This window comes from Myotis myotis, unplaced genomic scaffold, assembly GCF_014108235.1.
Source record: "Myotis myotis isolate mMyoMyo1 unplaced genomic scaffold, mMyoMyo1.p scaffold_m19_p_1, whole genome shotgun sequence".
Lineage (NCBI taxonomy): Eukaryota > Metazoa > Chordata > Mammalia > Chiroptera > Vespertilionidae > Myotis > Myotis myotis.
Window position 1 is genome coordinate 31099313 of NW_023416313.1, and position 16206 is coordinate 31115518.

A 16206-nucleotide genomic window follows, 5' to 3' on the forward strand; every position below is an offset into this window, starting at 1 on the left:
ACACCTACCCGAGGAAAAGAATGGAGATGAGGCCAGAATCAGAGATGTGAAGTCATTCCATGAAAACTCCTTAAACCAGTCTTGGTAGAATTCAGTTAATTTTCAACAGACTAAAACCCTAAACAGCAAGAAGAGCCCCAGATTGGAAGAGATATATTTTTCTGCTCTCCTGGGAAGGATATCAGTTATAGTTGAAAGAAAGAAATTCCATTTGCTCTGCAAGGCTGCGTGCCTTGGGAGTGACTCTCACTGGTGTGAGAGGGGAGAGCCTTTGCCAAGATGATAGGGACAGTCCAAGGAGCACTAGGAATGGCCCTGGATGGACAGACATCTGGGAAGCACTACTGTAGCTCAAGTGGGAACTGTGTCCAATTGGAGAATGTTTGCCCCTAGTCAGGGCAGCCACGGCTCAGCTGCCGCAGAGGAGAGGGTGCAGTGTTCCCAGATGAGACAAACCCATTATTTCCTTTCAGGCTCCCAATAACCTATGCTGGAGGGACTGTCGCATCCCTATGTTTCAGATGAGGAAAATGAGTTGCTCTGAGTGCTAAGGCACCGAGGTCAATAAACTGAAGGTCACACAAGATAGTGGGCGAGCGGGGTTCAGACTCAGGCAATCTGGCTGCAGAGCATGCCCGAGAAGGACAGCACGATTCTGCTGATTGTTCATATTAGTCAGAAATTGAGATTTAAAAGTATTTAAATCTCCCAATTTAAATATTCAGAGTAATTTTTGTTGTTGTCAATCCTCACCTGAGGATATATTTTCCATTGATTTTTAGAGAGAGTGAAAGGGAGGGAGGGAGGAAAGGGAGAGAGAGAGAGAGAAACATCAATGTGAAAGAGACACATCGACTGGTTGCCTCCCATACGTGCCTCAACTGGGGCAAGGGGTCAAACCTGCAACCCAGGTATGTGTCCGGACAGGGAATCAAACTTGCAACCCTTTGGTTTGCAGGCCGAAGCTCCAACCACTGAGCCACACCTGCCAGGGCAATATTCAGAGTATTAAAAAAAAAGACTGCAAGGCGGAGAGAACCAAAGTGTGGTCCAAGCCATGGCCTGCGAGTGACGAGCTTGTGTTGAGCATTCCAAGAGAATGAGGTTTTTGCCTCTGTTTTGTTTTCCCCAAAATATTCACAGCAGAATTTAAACTCGCCGGTTCTCCTTCAGAAGAGTCAAGTTGGACACCTACACACTTTTGCCATTGCTCAAACTATTTCCGGAATTCCTCTTTTGGAATTGCCTTCAGAGAGGTTTGCATATCGGCTCTATTATTCTGTAGCCGTGTATCTTTTTGTTGATGACGCTAGCATTTCCCCGCGCGATGCCAATCATCTTCACCAGATGCGGCTCTGAATCACTTCTAGTTATTTCCAGGAATCACGTCCATTCTGAATGCATGGCGATTACTGCCTGGGGAATCATTCAAAAGAATGTGTTCAAAAATCATTAAAATACATATATGGCTTTCAAGGTAATGGCATTTAAAAGGACACGCCAATTCATCTTTTCACATTTAATATAGTAGTTTAAAAGCCAGCCTCTAATATAAGGCTTCATGTCATTTATTTTATCTGGGTTGGATATTTTGATCTGTGCTGGGATATAATTCCTTGTAAATTCTGCCATATAAAAGCAGCCCTCCCCCTCCCCAGAACAGGGTGGGTGAGGCAGGTGCTACTCTGCAGCTTCCGATATCCATCTGCTGTCCCACTTAGATTAGAGCCTGTGGCACTGGCTTTGAGCTGGGCGATGTTATTCTGTCTCTGTTGCACCTGTGATAAGATCAATTTTTTTTTTTCTTTTTGTTTTTTAAACACATTCTCTTCTTACCCCAAGGAGGTATTGGTGCTTTTGCTGCGCTTTCCTGCCCAATAGGTTTCTAGACTTGGATTGCATGGTCTGAACATTTCCTTTTCATTTCAGGGACTGACACAGCGATGTCAACTTCTAATTTTTTTCATGTAAAGAATATTTAAAATAAGGAAGCCTCTGTGAAGGCCATCATTTGATGAAAGAAAGTAGATTTTAACCTTTGAGAATGAATGAAAAACATAATCCTATATAATAAAAGGGTAATATGCAAATTGACCCTAACAGCAGAATGACTGGGAATGACTGGTCACTATGACACATACTGACCACCAGGGGGCAGACACTCAATGCAGGAACTGCCCCCTGGTGGTCAGTGCGCTCCCACAGGGAGAGCTCTGCTCAGCCACAAGCCAGGCTGATGGCTGCCAGCACAGCGGTGGTGGTGGGAGCCTTTCCCACCTCCTCAGCAGCACTAAGGATGTCCGACTGCAGCTTAGGCCTGCTCCCTGCTGGCAAGTGGACATCCCCTGAGGGCTCCCGGGCTGCCAGAGGGATGTCTGACTGCAAGCTTAGGCCCAATCCCCCGGGGAGCAGGCCTAAGCCAGCAGGTGGTCATCCCCCGAGGTGTCCCAGACTGCGAGAGGGCACAGGCCGGGCTGAGGGCACAGGCCGAGTGCACAAATTTTTGTGCACCAGGCCTCTAGTCCTATAATAAAGGACAATGGAATAGATTTATCTTTTTCTCACCATACATGATCACACCCACTAGAATAGCTACTATGAAAAAAAGAGAAAATAACAAGCATTGATGAGGCTGTGGTGGTACTGGAAACCTTGTGCACTGTTGGTGCGAAACAATAGAATGTTTCCTCAACAAGTTAAAAACAGAACTACCTTATGATCCAGCTTTTCTACTCCTGGATATATACCCAGAAGAATGGAAAGCAAGGTGTGAAGAGATATTTGTACACCCATATTCCTAGCAGCACTATTTACAATAGCCAAACAGTGGCAGCAGGCTAAATGTCCATTGACAGATAAGTGGATAAACAAAAGATGGTACATATTATACCACACTAGAGGTATATGAATTTGTGCATGGGGCGTGGGGGGCAGGGAGGGTGTCCCTCAACCCGCCTGCACCCTTTCCCAATCTGGGACCCCTCGGGTAGGGTCCCTAGGCCTGGCCTGTGATCAGGGCGACAGGTGTGGGGTACCATCGCTTGACTGGCCTGGGTCTCCCTCTGTGGGATGATCGCTGGCTGGCCCCACACACCTGCCACAGTGTTGCAGCTGGTGGCCTGGGCCTCCCTCTGTGGGGCAATTGATTGCGAGGCTCTGAGATCAATGACTCCGCAGAAGGAGGCCCCACACACCTACCACAGCACCGCTGGCAAGGTAGCCAGGGTCTCCCTCTTTGGAGCCCCTCGATAGATTGCCTAGCAGAGTGAGGCCCTATCCACCCAGCTGGGGCTCCGCGATCGATCACTGTGCAGAGGGTGGCCTGGGCCTCCCTCTGCGGGGCAATTGTGGGGTGATGGCCGAGCCCCCCAACCAATCGTATCACACCCACCTTGGCTGGCCTGGCACCATGCGTGTCATAGTGAGGTCGTCTGGAAGGTCGTCCTGACGGTTGTTCTGCTGTTCAGTCATTCAGTCAATTTGCATATTATGCTTTTATTATTATAGATAATCCACATCATATACAGATTGGGCAAAAGTGGGTTTATAGTTGTGAGTAAATGAAACACAAAGTTTATTCTTGGATTACTTATTATGATTGTATTATTTTCCATATGAACAACTGTTAACCTACTTTCCTCCACCTTGCACATATTAAAAAGGAATGAACAACATAAATGAACCTTGAGGGCATTACGCTAAGTAAAATAGGCCAGTCACAAAAAGATAAATCTGTCCAATTCACTTATATGAGATGCTGAGAGTAGTCCAACTCATAGGAACAAGTGGAGTGGAGCTTACCAGGAACTGGGGAATGGGGGTGTGGGGCATTATTGTTTAACTGGTACAGAGTTTCAGTTTTGCATGAGACAGTTCTAGGGATGTGTTACACAATTATATATACACTGAGTGGCCAGATTATTATGACTACCTGACGTTTGTAGGCAAGTTAGCCGTACACTGCATTGTATGGGATATGGAAGCCGAAGGCCTGTTCAAACACCTTTGCTGTCTGCAGTTACCAAGATAAAATGTCTCAAATTCACACAGAAACACAAGGATTGGACAGTCGAGCATTGGAAAAAAGTCATGTGGTCCGATGAATCACATTTCCAGTTGCATCATGCAGATGGCAGAGTGAGAATTTGGTGGAAACAGCATGAAAGTATGCACTCCACATGCATGAGTACAATCCTTCAAGCTGGTGGGGGCAGTGTTATGGTTTGGGGCATGTTTTCCTGGCATGATTTGGGCCCTTTAATTCGTGTGGAACAACGTCTGAATAGCACAACATACCTACGTATCATTGCTGATCAGGTTCATCCTATCATGTTGATGGCGTATCCCAATGGAGATGGCTTCTTCCAACAAGACAATGCGCCATGCCACGGTGCTCGTATTGTGCAGGAGTGCTTTCAAGAACATGAGGGAAACTTTACCTTGCTTAAGTGGCCCTCACAATCACGAGATCTCAATCCAATTGAGCACTTGTGGGACGAAGTTAAAAGAGCCATCAGGCAGCTGGTTCCACAGCCATCAAATCTCACAGAACTGGACAGTGCTATTCATCAGGCATGGTGTCAGATTCCTCGTATCACCTTTCAACATCTCGTGGAATCAATGCCAAGAAGAATCGCCACAGTATTGAAGGCAAAAGGTGGCCCAACAAAGTACTGATGGGGTGGTCATAATAATCTGGCCACTCACGTTCAAATATATCCCATGTTCAAAGGCTGTTAAATTGCGTTGTTTACCCATATCTTCAGAAAAAAAATCACTTCTGTCATGGTAAACAACCTGCTTCCCTATTTATAATGGTCTGGCCCTCTAGCAACTTCAGTGCAAAATTATAGCTAATTTGCCTACAAACGTCAGGTGGTCATAATAATCTGGCCACTCAGTGTATATATATGCCCAGGAACCAGAATGGCGGGATGACCAGAATGACCGTGACTATGACATGCACTGCAGCAGCTGACCAGCCTGATCTGGGCCCTGATTGCCCCCTCCCGCTGCAGCCAGACCCACCCCTGATCGGCCCCCAACACCCCGATTGGGGGCAAGGCTGACTGGCCAACTGCCCGCAGCCCTCCCCCCACTGGCCTGGCCCCAATGGGCGCCCACCGGGGGTGAGCCAGCCAGACCCCACCTGTGCATGAATTCGTGCACTGGGCCTCTAGTGTGAATATATTAAACACTACTGAACTGCGTGCTTAAAGATGGCTAAGATGGAAAATTTTGTTATCCACTCATCTGTTGATGGACACTTGGGAATACTACTTGTCCATTAAAAGAATGAAATCTTACTTTTGCAACAGCATGGATGGACCTAGAGGGTATTCTGCTAAGTGAAATAAGTCAGACAGAGAAAGACAAATACCCTATGATTTCACTTACATGTGGCATCTAAAGAATGAAATAAACAAAATAGAAACAGACTCAGATACAGGGAGCAGACTGATGGTTACCAGAAGGGAAAGGGGTTGATGGCTGGGTGTAAAAGGTAAAGGGATTAAGAAGTACAAATTGGTAGTTACAGAATAATCATGGGAATGTAAAGTATAGCATAGGGCAGTGATGGTGAACCTATGAACTCATTTTTTGGTTGATTTTTCTTTGTTAAATGGTATTTAAATATATAAAATAAATATCAAAAATATAAATCTTTGTTTTATTATGGTTGCAAATATCAACAAATTTTTATATGTGACACGGCACCAGAGCTAAGTTAGGGTTTTTCAAAATGCTGACATGCTGAGCTCAAAAGGTTCGCCATCACTGGCATAGGGAATATAGTCAATAATATTGTAATAACTATGTATAGGCCAGGGGGGTACTTGAAATATCAGGGGGACCACTCTGTAAAGTATATGTTTGTCTAACCACTATATTGTACACCTGAAACTGATACAGAATAATATTGAATGTAAACTATAATTGAAAAAAATATGGAAAATGTTGTTATGTGTTTTTCATCACAATCTCTATATATAAAAGCCTAAGTGACCATTCCAACTGAATGACTGGAATGACCGGTCAACCAGTCGCTATGACACACACTGATCACCAGGGGGCAGACGCTCAATGCAGGAGCTGCCCCCTGGTGGTCAGTGTGCTCTCACAGCCAACCTCCCATGGCCGGTCAACTTTCTGTGGCCCCTCCCCACTGGCCAACTGGCCCCCTGATAGGCCTTGATTGCCGACCAGGCTGAGGGACCCCACCCATGCACGAATTCATGAAAAATAAAATAAGGGAAGCCTTCATTCTCCTCCCCATCAAATGGGCACTGATCCTCAGTGGCATTTGAGAATCACTGGACCAGGAGGCCTCATGCAGCCTGGAGGGAGCCCAGGTTTGGGCTGGAACACGTTTGTTTTTATGCCAGTGCCATACTGTGATAGCTTTGTAGTATATTTTGAAATCAGGAAGTGTGTGCCTCCACCTTTGTTCCTTTTGCTCAAGGTTGATTTGGCTATTTGGGGGTCTTTGGTTTTATATGAACTTTAAGATTGTTTTTCTATTTCTACAAAAAATGCCATTGTAATTTTGGTAGGAATTGCTTTGAATCTGTAGATCACTTTGGGCAATATGGGCATTTTAACAATATTAAAATACCAATCCATAAGCACAGGATATATTTCCACTTATCTGTGTCATCTTCCGTTTCTTTCATCAGCGTTCTATGGTTTTCAGTGTACCGATATTTCACCTCTTTGACTAAATTTATTCCTAAGTATTTTATTATTGTTGATGCTGTTGTAAGTGGAATTGTCTTAATTTCTTTTTTAAATGGTTTGTTAATTATAGAAATGCTACTGATTTTTGTACGTTGATTTTATTTATTATTTTTAGCAGGTGTTTTTATATAGAAGATCATGTCATTTGCAGTGTTTCAATATCTTAATAATCAGGAGGATCATACTGGCGAATGCCAGCTCAATGCCCTTTAGGTTCTTAAAGTAAAAACATTCCTACTCTGCGGTACTGAGCTGAGCAGGAGATTTGTCTGCATCTGGAGCAAACCAGTGAGGGGAAGCCAAGTGTCCTAGACCTGGTTTATGGGCTGGAGAGAGGGTCAGGGAAGACGGATGGTAGCCGCAGGCCAGCCAGCAAATCAGGGCAGAGTTAGGTGAGCTGTGGTAAGGATGCGGGCAGAAAGGAGCAGTTGGAAAGAGCTAGTGGAAAAACACCTCTAACTTCCCATTTTTCAAGGGAGTGTGCAAGAACCCTGATTAAATAATTAACCCTGCAAACTCTACACGTAAGGACAGTTCCTAGTTTCATCTTCCTCCCAGTACTCCATTGGAGCTCAGAGCCAATCACAGGGCAGATTTTCCAAAGCCAGCAAACCAATACACAGCAAGTGAGTTCTGGAAGAAGTTAGCTTTCTACACATTCAGGCTCAGTAGCTTTTTGGCATTTTGTGGGCACAGTCTCAGTGACCCTCCTTTTCCTTCTTCCATCGCGAGGCGATGATATTGACAGACAAGAAAACCTGAACGCCAAACAGGAAACAGAAAAGGCAGCACAATGCCTGGAGGGCACCCCTGACGAATGGAGTGGCAGGCGGTGCCATCCATCGGAAAAGATTGTCCATCACAATTTAAAGCTCAGAGCCCTCCCCACACTAACGTTGGGGTGGGGGTGGGATGTGTGCACACACACAGGTACATCTGCCCAGGTTTTTCTGATGCATAAACAGAGACATGAAGAGAATTTCCAGGACAACAAAGAATTAGTGGAAGATCCAGGAACAAAATCCAGTCCCTGACACGGGGAAGCAGGAATTCAGTGCTACATTTACTTTATATTTCCCTTCCTCTTACTCACATCCCCTGTCCTCCTCTTTCCCTATTCACAGAACCTATGGTCCAGCCTAGGTCAGCCATATAGTTGGGACTGGGGGAAATTACCGTAGACAGTAGGAAAGAATGGGAAAGTGATGTAGAAGCATTTACCTGGACCATGGCTGGGCTGACAATAATATTGGTTGAGTGAGTAAGAAAGTGATGGGTTAGAATGGAAGTAGCTTGGAGGTACTAGACTAGTGGATGGTAACAGTGCTCTGCTGAGCACTCCGTGCCTGAGGCTTTCTGGGCATTTACATGCTTGGTCTTATTTGACTCTCACAACGACCCTCTGGTGCAGACTGTTGTCATCCCCATTACCTGGATGAGGAAACTAAGGCTTGGAGGCAGTGATGAGCTGGGGAGTGGGTAGCATGGAGCTTGGGGAGGGGGAGGGATGACAATTTGTAGTGTTTGCCCATTTCCATGGTGTAAACATCGCCACGGCTGATTTCACACTATCAACCCGACGTTACTGAACACAGAATTGGGAAGAGTTGCACACAATTCATTCCTGTGTGGAGCCAGCTCTTTTGCGCCTCAGCTTAGAAGCGTTCAATAACTTCCCCCCAACAGCACCTCCCTGCACATTAATGCAACCTAGTTCTCACCCCAGAACTATCCTCTTCACCATAGCACCTGGGTGTTAGTCACCCAGCAAGGAAAAGGGAAAGAATGAATGCTTTTCCTTTTTTATTTTTTGAGCCCAGCCAGAGTTCAAAGATCAATGACTGATTAATATCCAGTTACTGAAAGAGAACAGCGCTTTGGCCCTAGCAGACAGTCACGTACACTCTCTGTGGACAACAGACTTCTTAGGGAGAATTCAGAGGCGGTAGAGGCAGAGTTCACTGGGAAAGAACGAAAAGGGCTTTCCTGTTGAATCCCTAGAATTCCAGTCAGGGCTGGGGGGTGGGACGCACAGAGGTCGGGCTCCACAGCGGCTCTGGAGGGAGTGGGACTGAGTCAGGTTCCTATAGGTGTTCCAAAGCCAACGACAGTGGGATCGCGGTGCTGTTGAGGTCATTTCCAAATTAGTCCATTATCCTTCTGGGTTGCCTGTGGGACCCCAACATGGTGTGTTCTGGCGCTGAGCGAAGCCAATCAGGAGACTGGCAGGTGCAGAGGCTGTTGGGGCGGAGGCGGTGTAGGTGACACCGGGGGGTGTGGGCCGAGGACGGAGCTGATTTAGGTTTTCTACAGGACAGCGATGTGATCTGGCTACCACGCGGGAACTCTGTATGTCCCAACCATGTTCCCATGGAGAATAACAGAAGAGCAATCTATGCATTCACTTCTGGGTCAGGGCTCACATTTTGTTTAAAAGAGAAGTCATGTTTTGTTTAATGGTCATAGTATTCATTAGCATTTAGCATTACTAGCATTTCTTTCAGGGTGTGGAATTTTGCTTACATACCACAGTTCATAGCATTATGAACTCAAAGACACAATGTCCACATGCTTCCGGATTTAGACCGTCCAAAATGGCTGGGCCTTCATCATGAAATGTAAATTGAATCTTGCTCATACATTTATAAATTGTATTTTTCCTCTACTGACCCACATAGGGCTATAGCCCATTACATTTTAGTACTTTTGGATTCAATGTAACATCCATTATTTAGATATGTGGTCTAAATGATACATGGACATTCCCTCTGCACCCCTCCATAAATTACTTTATGATATGGACATTTGCATATTTGATACGATATGCATATTTCCCGCCTCCCTAGCCTCTCACTCCTACCCTCTCCCCTGCACTGTTCCCTTCCAGCCATGGAGCTGATTCCTCTGGACAGTTGTAGACACCTCTGGCGTCGGAGGCTTATCCTTGTGAGTCTTTCTCTCTGGAGTCTAAGCGCTCTGAGGGCAGGACTGTGTGGTCCAGCCCGCACCCCCATGCTCCCTCACACCCCACATCCCAACCTCACCCCATAGCTGCACAGCAGTTTGCTCATGAGGCATTCAGTTCAATTAAGTGGTAAATACAAGCAAGTTTCTGGGCATATATGTGTACCAATACTAGCCAAAGTGGCACAGTATTTTTTAAAAAGATTGTGTATTGGTTTTTTGAGAGTGAAACATTGATATGAGAGCGAAACATCAATCAGCTGCCTCCTGCATGCCCCCAACCAGGAATCGAGCCTGAAACCCAGGCATGTGCCCTGACCAGGAATTGAACCAGAAACCTTTCAGTGCCCGGGGAAATGCCCGACTAACGGAGCCTCTGGCCAGGAACACTTACAGAATTTTTAAATGTGCCACTGAGTTAACGGAAAGTAACGCACTCCAGGCTGCGGAGTCGGCCAAAGCAAAGCTGGAGCAGGTCGGCGCCGTGAGGTTGGGCCTGGGCGGAGTGTGCGTGTGAGTGGGGTGGGCGCTTGCAGAACGGAAGGCCCTCAGGACCCTCTCCTTGTAACGACAAGCTTCAGGTCACCCACTCTCCCTACGAGAAACTGCTTCCCTGCACAACCACTTTCGCAGCTACTGGTATTTGGTTTGGTCGTGGTTTATTTTGTTCCTTCCTTGGCAACTGCAGGCAGGACTTGCTGTTCTGGGTGTTCTTGCCCCTGGATTTGGGTGTGAGTGAATTTCCATGTTTACTGCTTTGTAAATCATTGCCCAGGCTCAGAGGGAGGCGCTTTTGCAGGCAGGGGTGGCACGTGCTTAGTGCCTGATGCAGACCTTGCCAGCCATCTGATCACTTCTCTGCTGCAGCAAAGGGAGCTCAGCCATGTTTGCTCCAACGGCAGGCCCTTCCAGTCCCTTGCGTGGAAGATTTTCCAGTTCATTTTACTGTTTGAACGCTAACATGGGTTGCCAGGTAACATCCTGTCACCTTGTTAAATCTGAGTTTCAGAAAAACAACAAATAGCATTTTACTATAAATAACGCCCAATATTGCCGGGGCATACTTAAATAGTAAGAAAGTACTTGTTTACCTGCAAGGCACACTCAACTGGGCATACTGTGGTTTTATTGGCGAAATCTGGCAGGCCTAGCTGAACTCACAGTGCCAGCCAACACTGCCAGCTGACACGCTCCCTCTGTAAATGGGGAGACAATGAGTGAACATCTCTCTTTTCTTCAAGGTCATAGGCTGTGCCCAGTTGGCCTCCCCCTCCCCCCTGCCCCCACCATTCCCCTCCCAGGGGGAGCGAGGTCCACAATCTGCAGCCCTGTATGGCACTGGGAGGAGGCTGGTCTTAGAGTGAACTGGGGTTGCGTCTGCTGGGACAGGGCTGTCCACAGCTGAACAGGTCCAGAACAAACAACACTCCAGCTGCTGAAATGTGGAAAATAATCTACACTAATAAAAGACAAAGATGCTAATTGACTGTACCTTCGCTATGCCCCCAAGCGACGCCCACCAGCCAATCAGAGGGACTGTATACAAATTAACCCATCCAAGATGGCAGCTGGCAGCCATGGAGCTGGAGCAAGGAGGAGGCTTGGTTGCCCGGGCAATGGAGGAAGCCAAACTTCCTGCCTGCCCTGAGCTGGCTGTGGCCTCCGCTCGTAGCAACACAGTTTTAATTATAAAAGAAAAACAAACCCCAGATACCTGCTTCCAGCCAGCCTCCACTGGGAGCTTGGGTGGCTGGGGACCATGGCCAGCCTGCAAACAGCTATCAGCCCCTCACCCAGACTGGCCAGGCACTCCTATATAATAAAAGGGTAATATGCAAAAACCCTAACAGCAGAATGACTGGGAATGACTGGTCACTATGACAAACACTGACCACCAGAGGGCAGACATTCAATGCAGGAGCTGCCCCCTGGTGGTCAGTGCGCTCCCACAGGGGGAGCTCTGCTCAGCCACAAGCCAGGCTGATGGCTGCCAGTACAGCGGTGGTGGTGGGAGCCTCTCCCGCCTCCTCAGCAGCACTAAGGATGTCCGACTGCAGCTTAGGCCTGCTCCCTGCTGGCAAGTGGACATTCTCCAAGGGCTCCCGGCTGCCAGAGGGATGTCTGACTGCCAGCTTAGGCCCAAACCCCCAGGGAGCGGGCCTAAGCCACCAGGTGGTCATCCCCCAAGGTGTCCCAGACTGCAAGAGGGCACAGGCCAGGCTGAGGGACCCCCCGCCCTGAGTGCATAAATTTTTGTGCATCAGGCCTCTAGTAATAATAATAAAACAATAAAATAATAAATGAAGTAGGAAAAGGAATTGAGTCCTGTTTGAGCTGTTACCTCTCTGGTGGCCATAGATGTCCCAGCTGCCTGGCAGCAGGCACCAAAGCGACCTAAGGGGCAGGCTTTGGGGGAGGGGGAGGTTGGGAGAGGGAGGGGGAGGTTGGGAAAGGGCTCCCCTTGGTCTGAGGGAGGGAGGGAAAGCGAGAGCGTGGAAACCCTGCCCCTCAAAGCTGGCACCTGGAGCCCATTACAGAAGGCAAGAAGGGGAAGTTCATGCTGGGACGGTAGGAAGCACAGGGCCCCATCCAGCCAGCAGTACCGCCCTGTCGGGAGCAGTGAGGACCACCCCCAATCCTATTCAAAAGCTATGGCAAAAAGTCAGTCTCCTGTGTACATTTCAAACATAATTTTGGGGCCTAAATGTAAGCTTCTAGTTAATAACCAGGTTTCGCCAGCCAGCTGTTTGTCTCAAGACGTCTGCGGACATCTGATGCCTACAGAAAGCCAGCGTGAGTCTTGGTGTTTTAGGGGAGGAGCAGGCTCCTGAAGGAAACCATCCAGGACCTCTGCCAAGACGCAGCTATGCCAAACAACGATGTGGTTCAAAGGCCAAATAGAAGTCCACGGTGTGCATTTGGGGAGCACAGAGAGAAGACGGTGGTGGCAGCTTCTGAGCCTGGGCCTGGAGGCGGGTGGATATTCCCAGGCACGTAATGGGGAGACAGGATTCCTGGACACAGGAACAGCACGACTTCCAAATGCCAGATGGAATAAAAATGACACTGGGAGGAAGCAAGCTGCCAGGTCCAGGGTGTAGGCCACTCTGCAGGACAAGTACCCTGCTCCTTTAGCAAGTCGATGGCCGGGAAAGAGGTGCTGGTGGAGGGAGGACTAGCTGGATGCAAATACCCCACTGCACCTCATGGTAACAGAGTTCTCTCCCTTCCCCTCTTCTTCCTCCCTTCATTCGTGTACTTGCCAAACACTTCCTCTATGATAGGCACTGGGTTCGCCAATCAGCACTGTAGATCCTAATCTTACACTGTCTCTCCGGTTGGTCCTTTCCTTTCTGTGTCCCCCTCCCCCTTCTCTAGCAAAGGCCCACTTTACAGTAGTGGTCTCCGCGGGGACCTCACTCTCTCTACTCTCAGACCATTTCCACAAGCTGTGAAACTGATGTAAAAGTTGATTTGGAATCAGTAAAGCTCAATAAAGAGCCTGGTCACCGCCCTGGGTAGGAGGCCCGCTCGGTTGAGGGCATGCATGGGACTGAACAGAAAAGGGCTCCGTGGAAGACAGCCCACAGACAAAGATGACAAGCTATGTGGTGAGGGCTCAGGGGTGACAAGACACTTTATTTTGTCCTCATGGTGCTTATAGTATAAAAAGGGAACAGAATTTAACAAAAATTCACACACATCATTGTTTAATGTTCCCCATGAAAGCTCTCCTCTGGGAAGGAGAGTGCTTGTGTTGTGAGAGGGTTTGCAATGGGGAAATCTAACACAGTCTGGAGGCCAAGGAAGCTCCCGGAGGAAGTGGGGATTTACCTGAGAACCAAGTAGGAGCTGAAGGAGGGCTTGTTTGGCGGAGGGCTGTTGAGTGGGTTGGAAAGAACCATTTCAGGCCAGTGCCATGTGGGCAAAGGTTACACGCAGCTTTAGAGAAACAGAGAAGCCTGTAGCCTATGGGTGGGCTCTAACCAGGGTGCCACACGATCATATTTGTATTTCAGAAACCCTCCTCCCTCTACACACACACACACACACACACACACACACACACTATGTGTGGGAATCATTACAGGCACATAGGATGGAGGTAAAGAGCCAGTCGGTGTGCTGTTACCATCGGTCTGGTGGGAGTGTCAAGGTGAGCACTGTAGCTGTGACAGTGGTGACAGTGTGGCTAGAGAGGAGGGAACAGGTTTGACAGCTATTTGGGGGCTGGAATGTGCTGTGCTTAATGACCAGAATTAGACGTGGGAAGTGAGGAGAGGGGAGTCAAAAGAATGACTCCCAGGTTTCTGGACGGAGCAACGGGTGCGTAGTGGACTGGGATGCAGAGGCTCAGATTTGGTGGGTGGGGAGGGCTAGAGGGAGCAATGAGTTTCCTTTCGCACTCACTGAACTTGAAGTGCCTGTGGAGACACCCAGCAGGCAGCTGGATGGGAGGGGAACGTGCCAGAAAGATTTCAAAGCTGGAGTTACAGATATGGAAAATATCAGCTTTCAGGTAGAGGTGGAAGCCTTCACAATTGATGGCTCAGTACTGAGTTTTTACTCAGAACTGAGTAAAAAGGCAAGAGGTTCCTGGACCGAGCCCTGGAAAACACAGGTATTTAAGACGCGGACATAGAAAGAACTGGTGGAAAAGGAGCTCGAGGAAGGATGACCAGAGAAGCAGAAGAATCAGAAGAAAGCATGTGCTGCATGGGCTCTATTTGCCCCTCCAAGTCTACTTTCCAGCCTTCTCCGCCCAGCTCTGTGGCCTGGAGGCCAGCCTCTGTGGACTTCCCCTCTGGCTTCCAGGACCCGGCCACTGGGGGGCGCTGTAGAAAGCCTGGAGGGCGAGAGGAAGAGAGAGGCAGGTGATTATTCTCTGGGCTTCCTCCTGCTGGGCTGCAGTTCTTCCGTGGCTACATTCTTCTACCAAAGACCACAGTTCCTGCTGTGCACCCATAGCTGCAATTTCTTTTGTCTTTTTGGCCTAAGGATGGGAAAGGCTTTCGCTGTTGCTCTTCGTTCCTTCCCCTTCCCTTGCTAGTTTCCCTTAATCCTGCCCAGATCTTCCCAAGTGGTTCCTTCATTCAACTCTCTCTAGCCATCCCTGGTCCTTGCCTTCTGTGTCCTGCTGGGATCCTCGTCTTTATAGTCATATCACAAAACCACAGGAACAGGGTGTCAAGTGGGAGTGATCTACAGTGACAAATGCGGCAAAGGATACCTTGAAGTCCACAGTGTGTGGCAAGTAGGGATTGTTGGTGACGTCTCCTGGCACAGGAGAGGTGAGCTGAAGCCTGGCCACAGTGCCCTGAAGACCCAATGAGTCACTGGCCATTCCCGTGAGCTGCTAGCTATGAAGCGAGAAGAAGGTGGTATTTTGAGGGAGCTACAGGGTGGTTTTCTTTCATTTTAATATTGAAGGGACCTGAGCCTGCTTTAGCCTGTGGGAAGGAGCCATTAGATAGGGAAGGCTTGGAAGTGCGGGAATGGGAAACATGAATAGATCCATGCCCAGAACTGCACCGAGAGCAGACGGGAGGGACTAACCTTGACCACATAACCCAGACTTCTTCTTAGACTGGAGGGAAGGAGTGAGTATAGGTATGACTAGGGAAATGTGTGCTGCTATGGGGTAGGGAGTGGGGGAGTTTCTTTCTGATAGTCTAAATTTTCTCAGTGAAAGTTCAAGGACAGGAAATCTCAAAATAGCAATTTTGAATGGAGAGGGGAATTGATCAGGGACCAGGGAAGGCCTCAAAATCTTGCTGAAATAAGTGAAATAAATGATTGACATAAATGATGTAAATCAGAATAAAAATGTGTGGTGAAGTGATAATGTCATGCGATAAAGTTGGAAAGGTAGGAGGTGTCTATGGAATTTGGTCTTCATAGAAGCAATGGGGAACCACCAAAGGTTCCTGAGTTGTGGAGAGATGAATAGGATATAAGATTGAGTGGGGGCGAGGAGAGGACTAAAGGTCACAAAGAGCCCTTAAAATAATCTAGATGTGAGATGAGGAATGTGCCTTATTTGGGGTGAAGAGTAGGGTTACTAAGGAGCTAGATCTATAAGACCAGTGGTGATGCCAACAGTTGGACTGGGGGAATCCTTAGGGCCTTTCCCACAAACTCAGTCACCTTCTATCTTAATCTACCCTAAATATACACTTGAAGTAAAAGCAAGCTGCTATCTATGCAAACACTGGTCCGACATAAACTGGCTGGACCCTTCCAGGTTGCCGTACTAAATGTCCCCTTGTATCCGACATACAGAACTTCCACTGCATAGAACTTAGAGGCTGCTCAGATATAGGATAGAAAAGAGGAGTCAGAGATAAGTCAAAAATGTGAACCGGTCCTGTTGCATGGATGTGATGATATTACTGACCAATACAAAGAATATGGGACATCATGATTGTGAAGGAAAACGATGGATTTTAGGTCCCAGGAAGATCTATGTGAATTTGGGCATTTGGATTGAGAATGTGAGTCTGG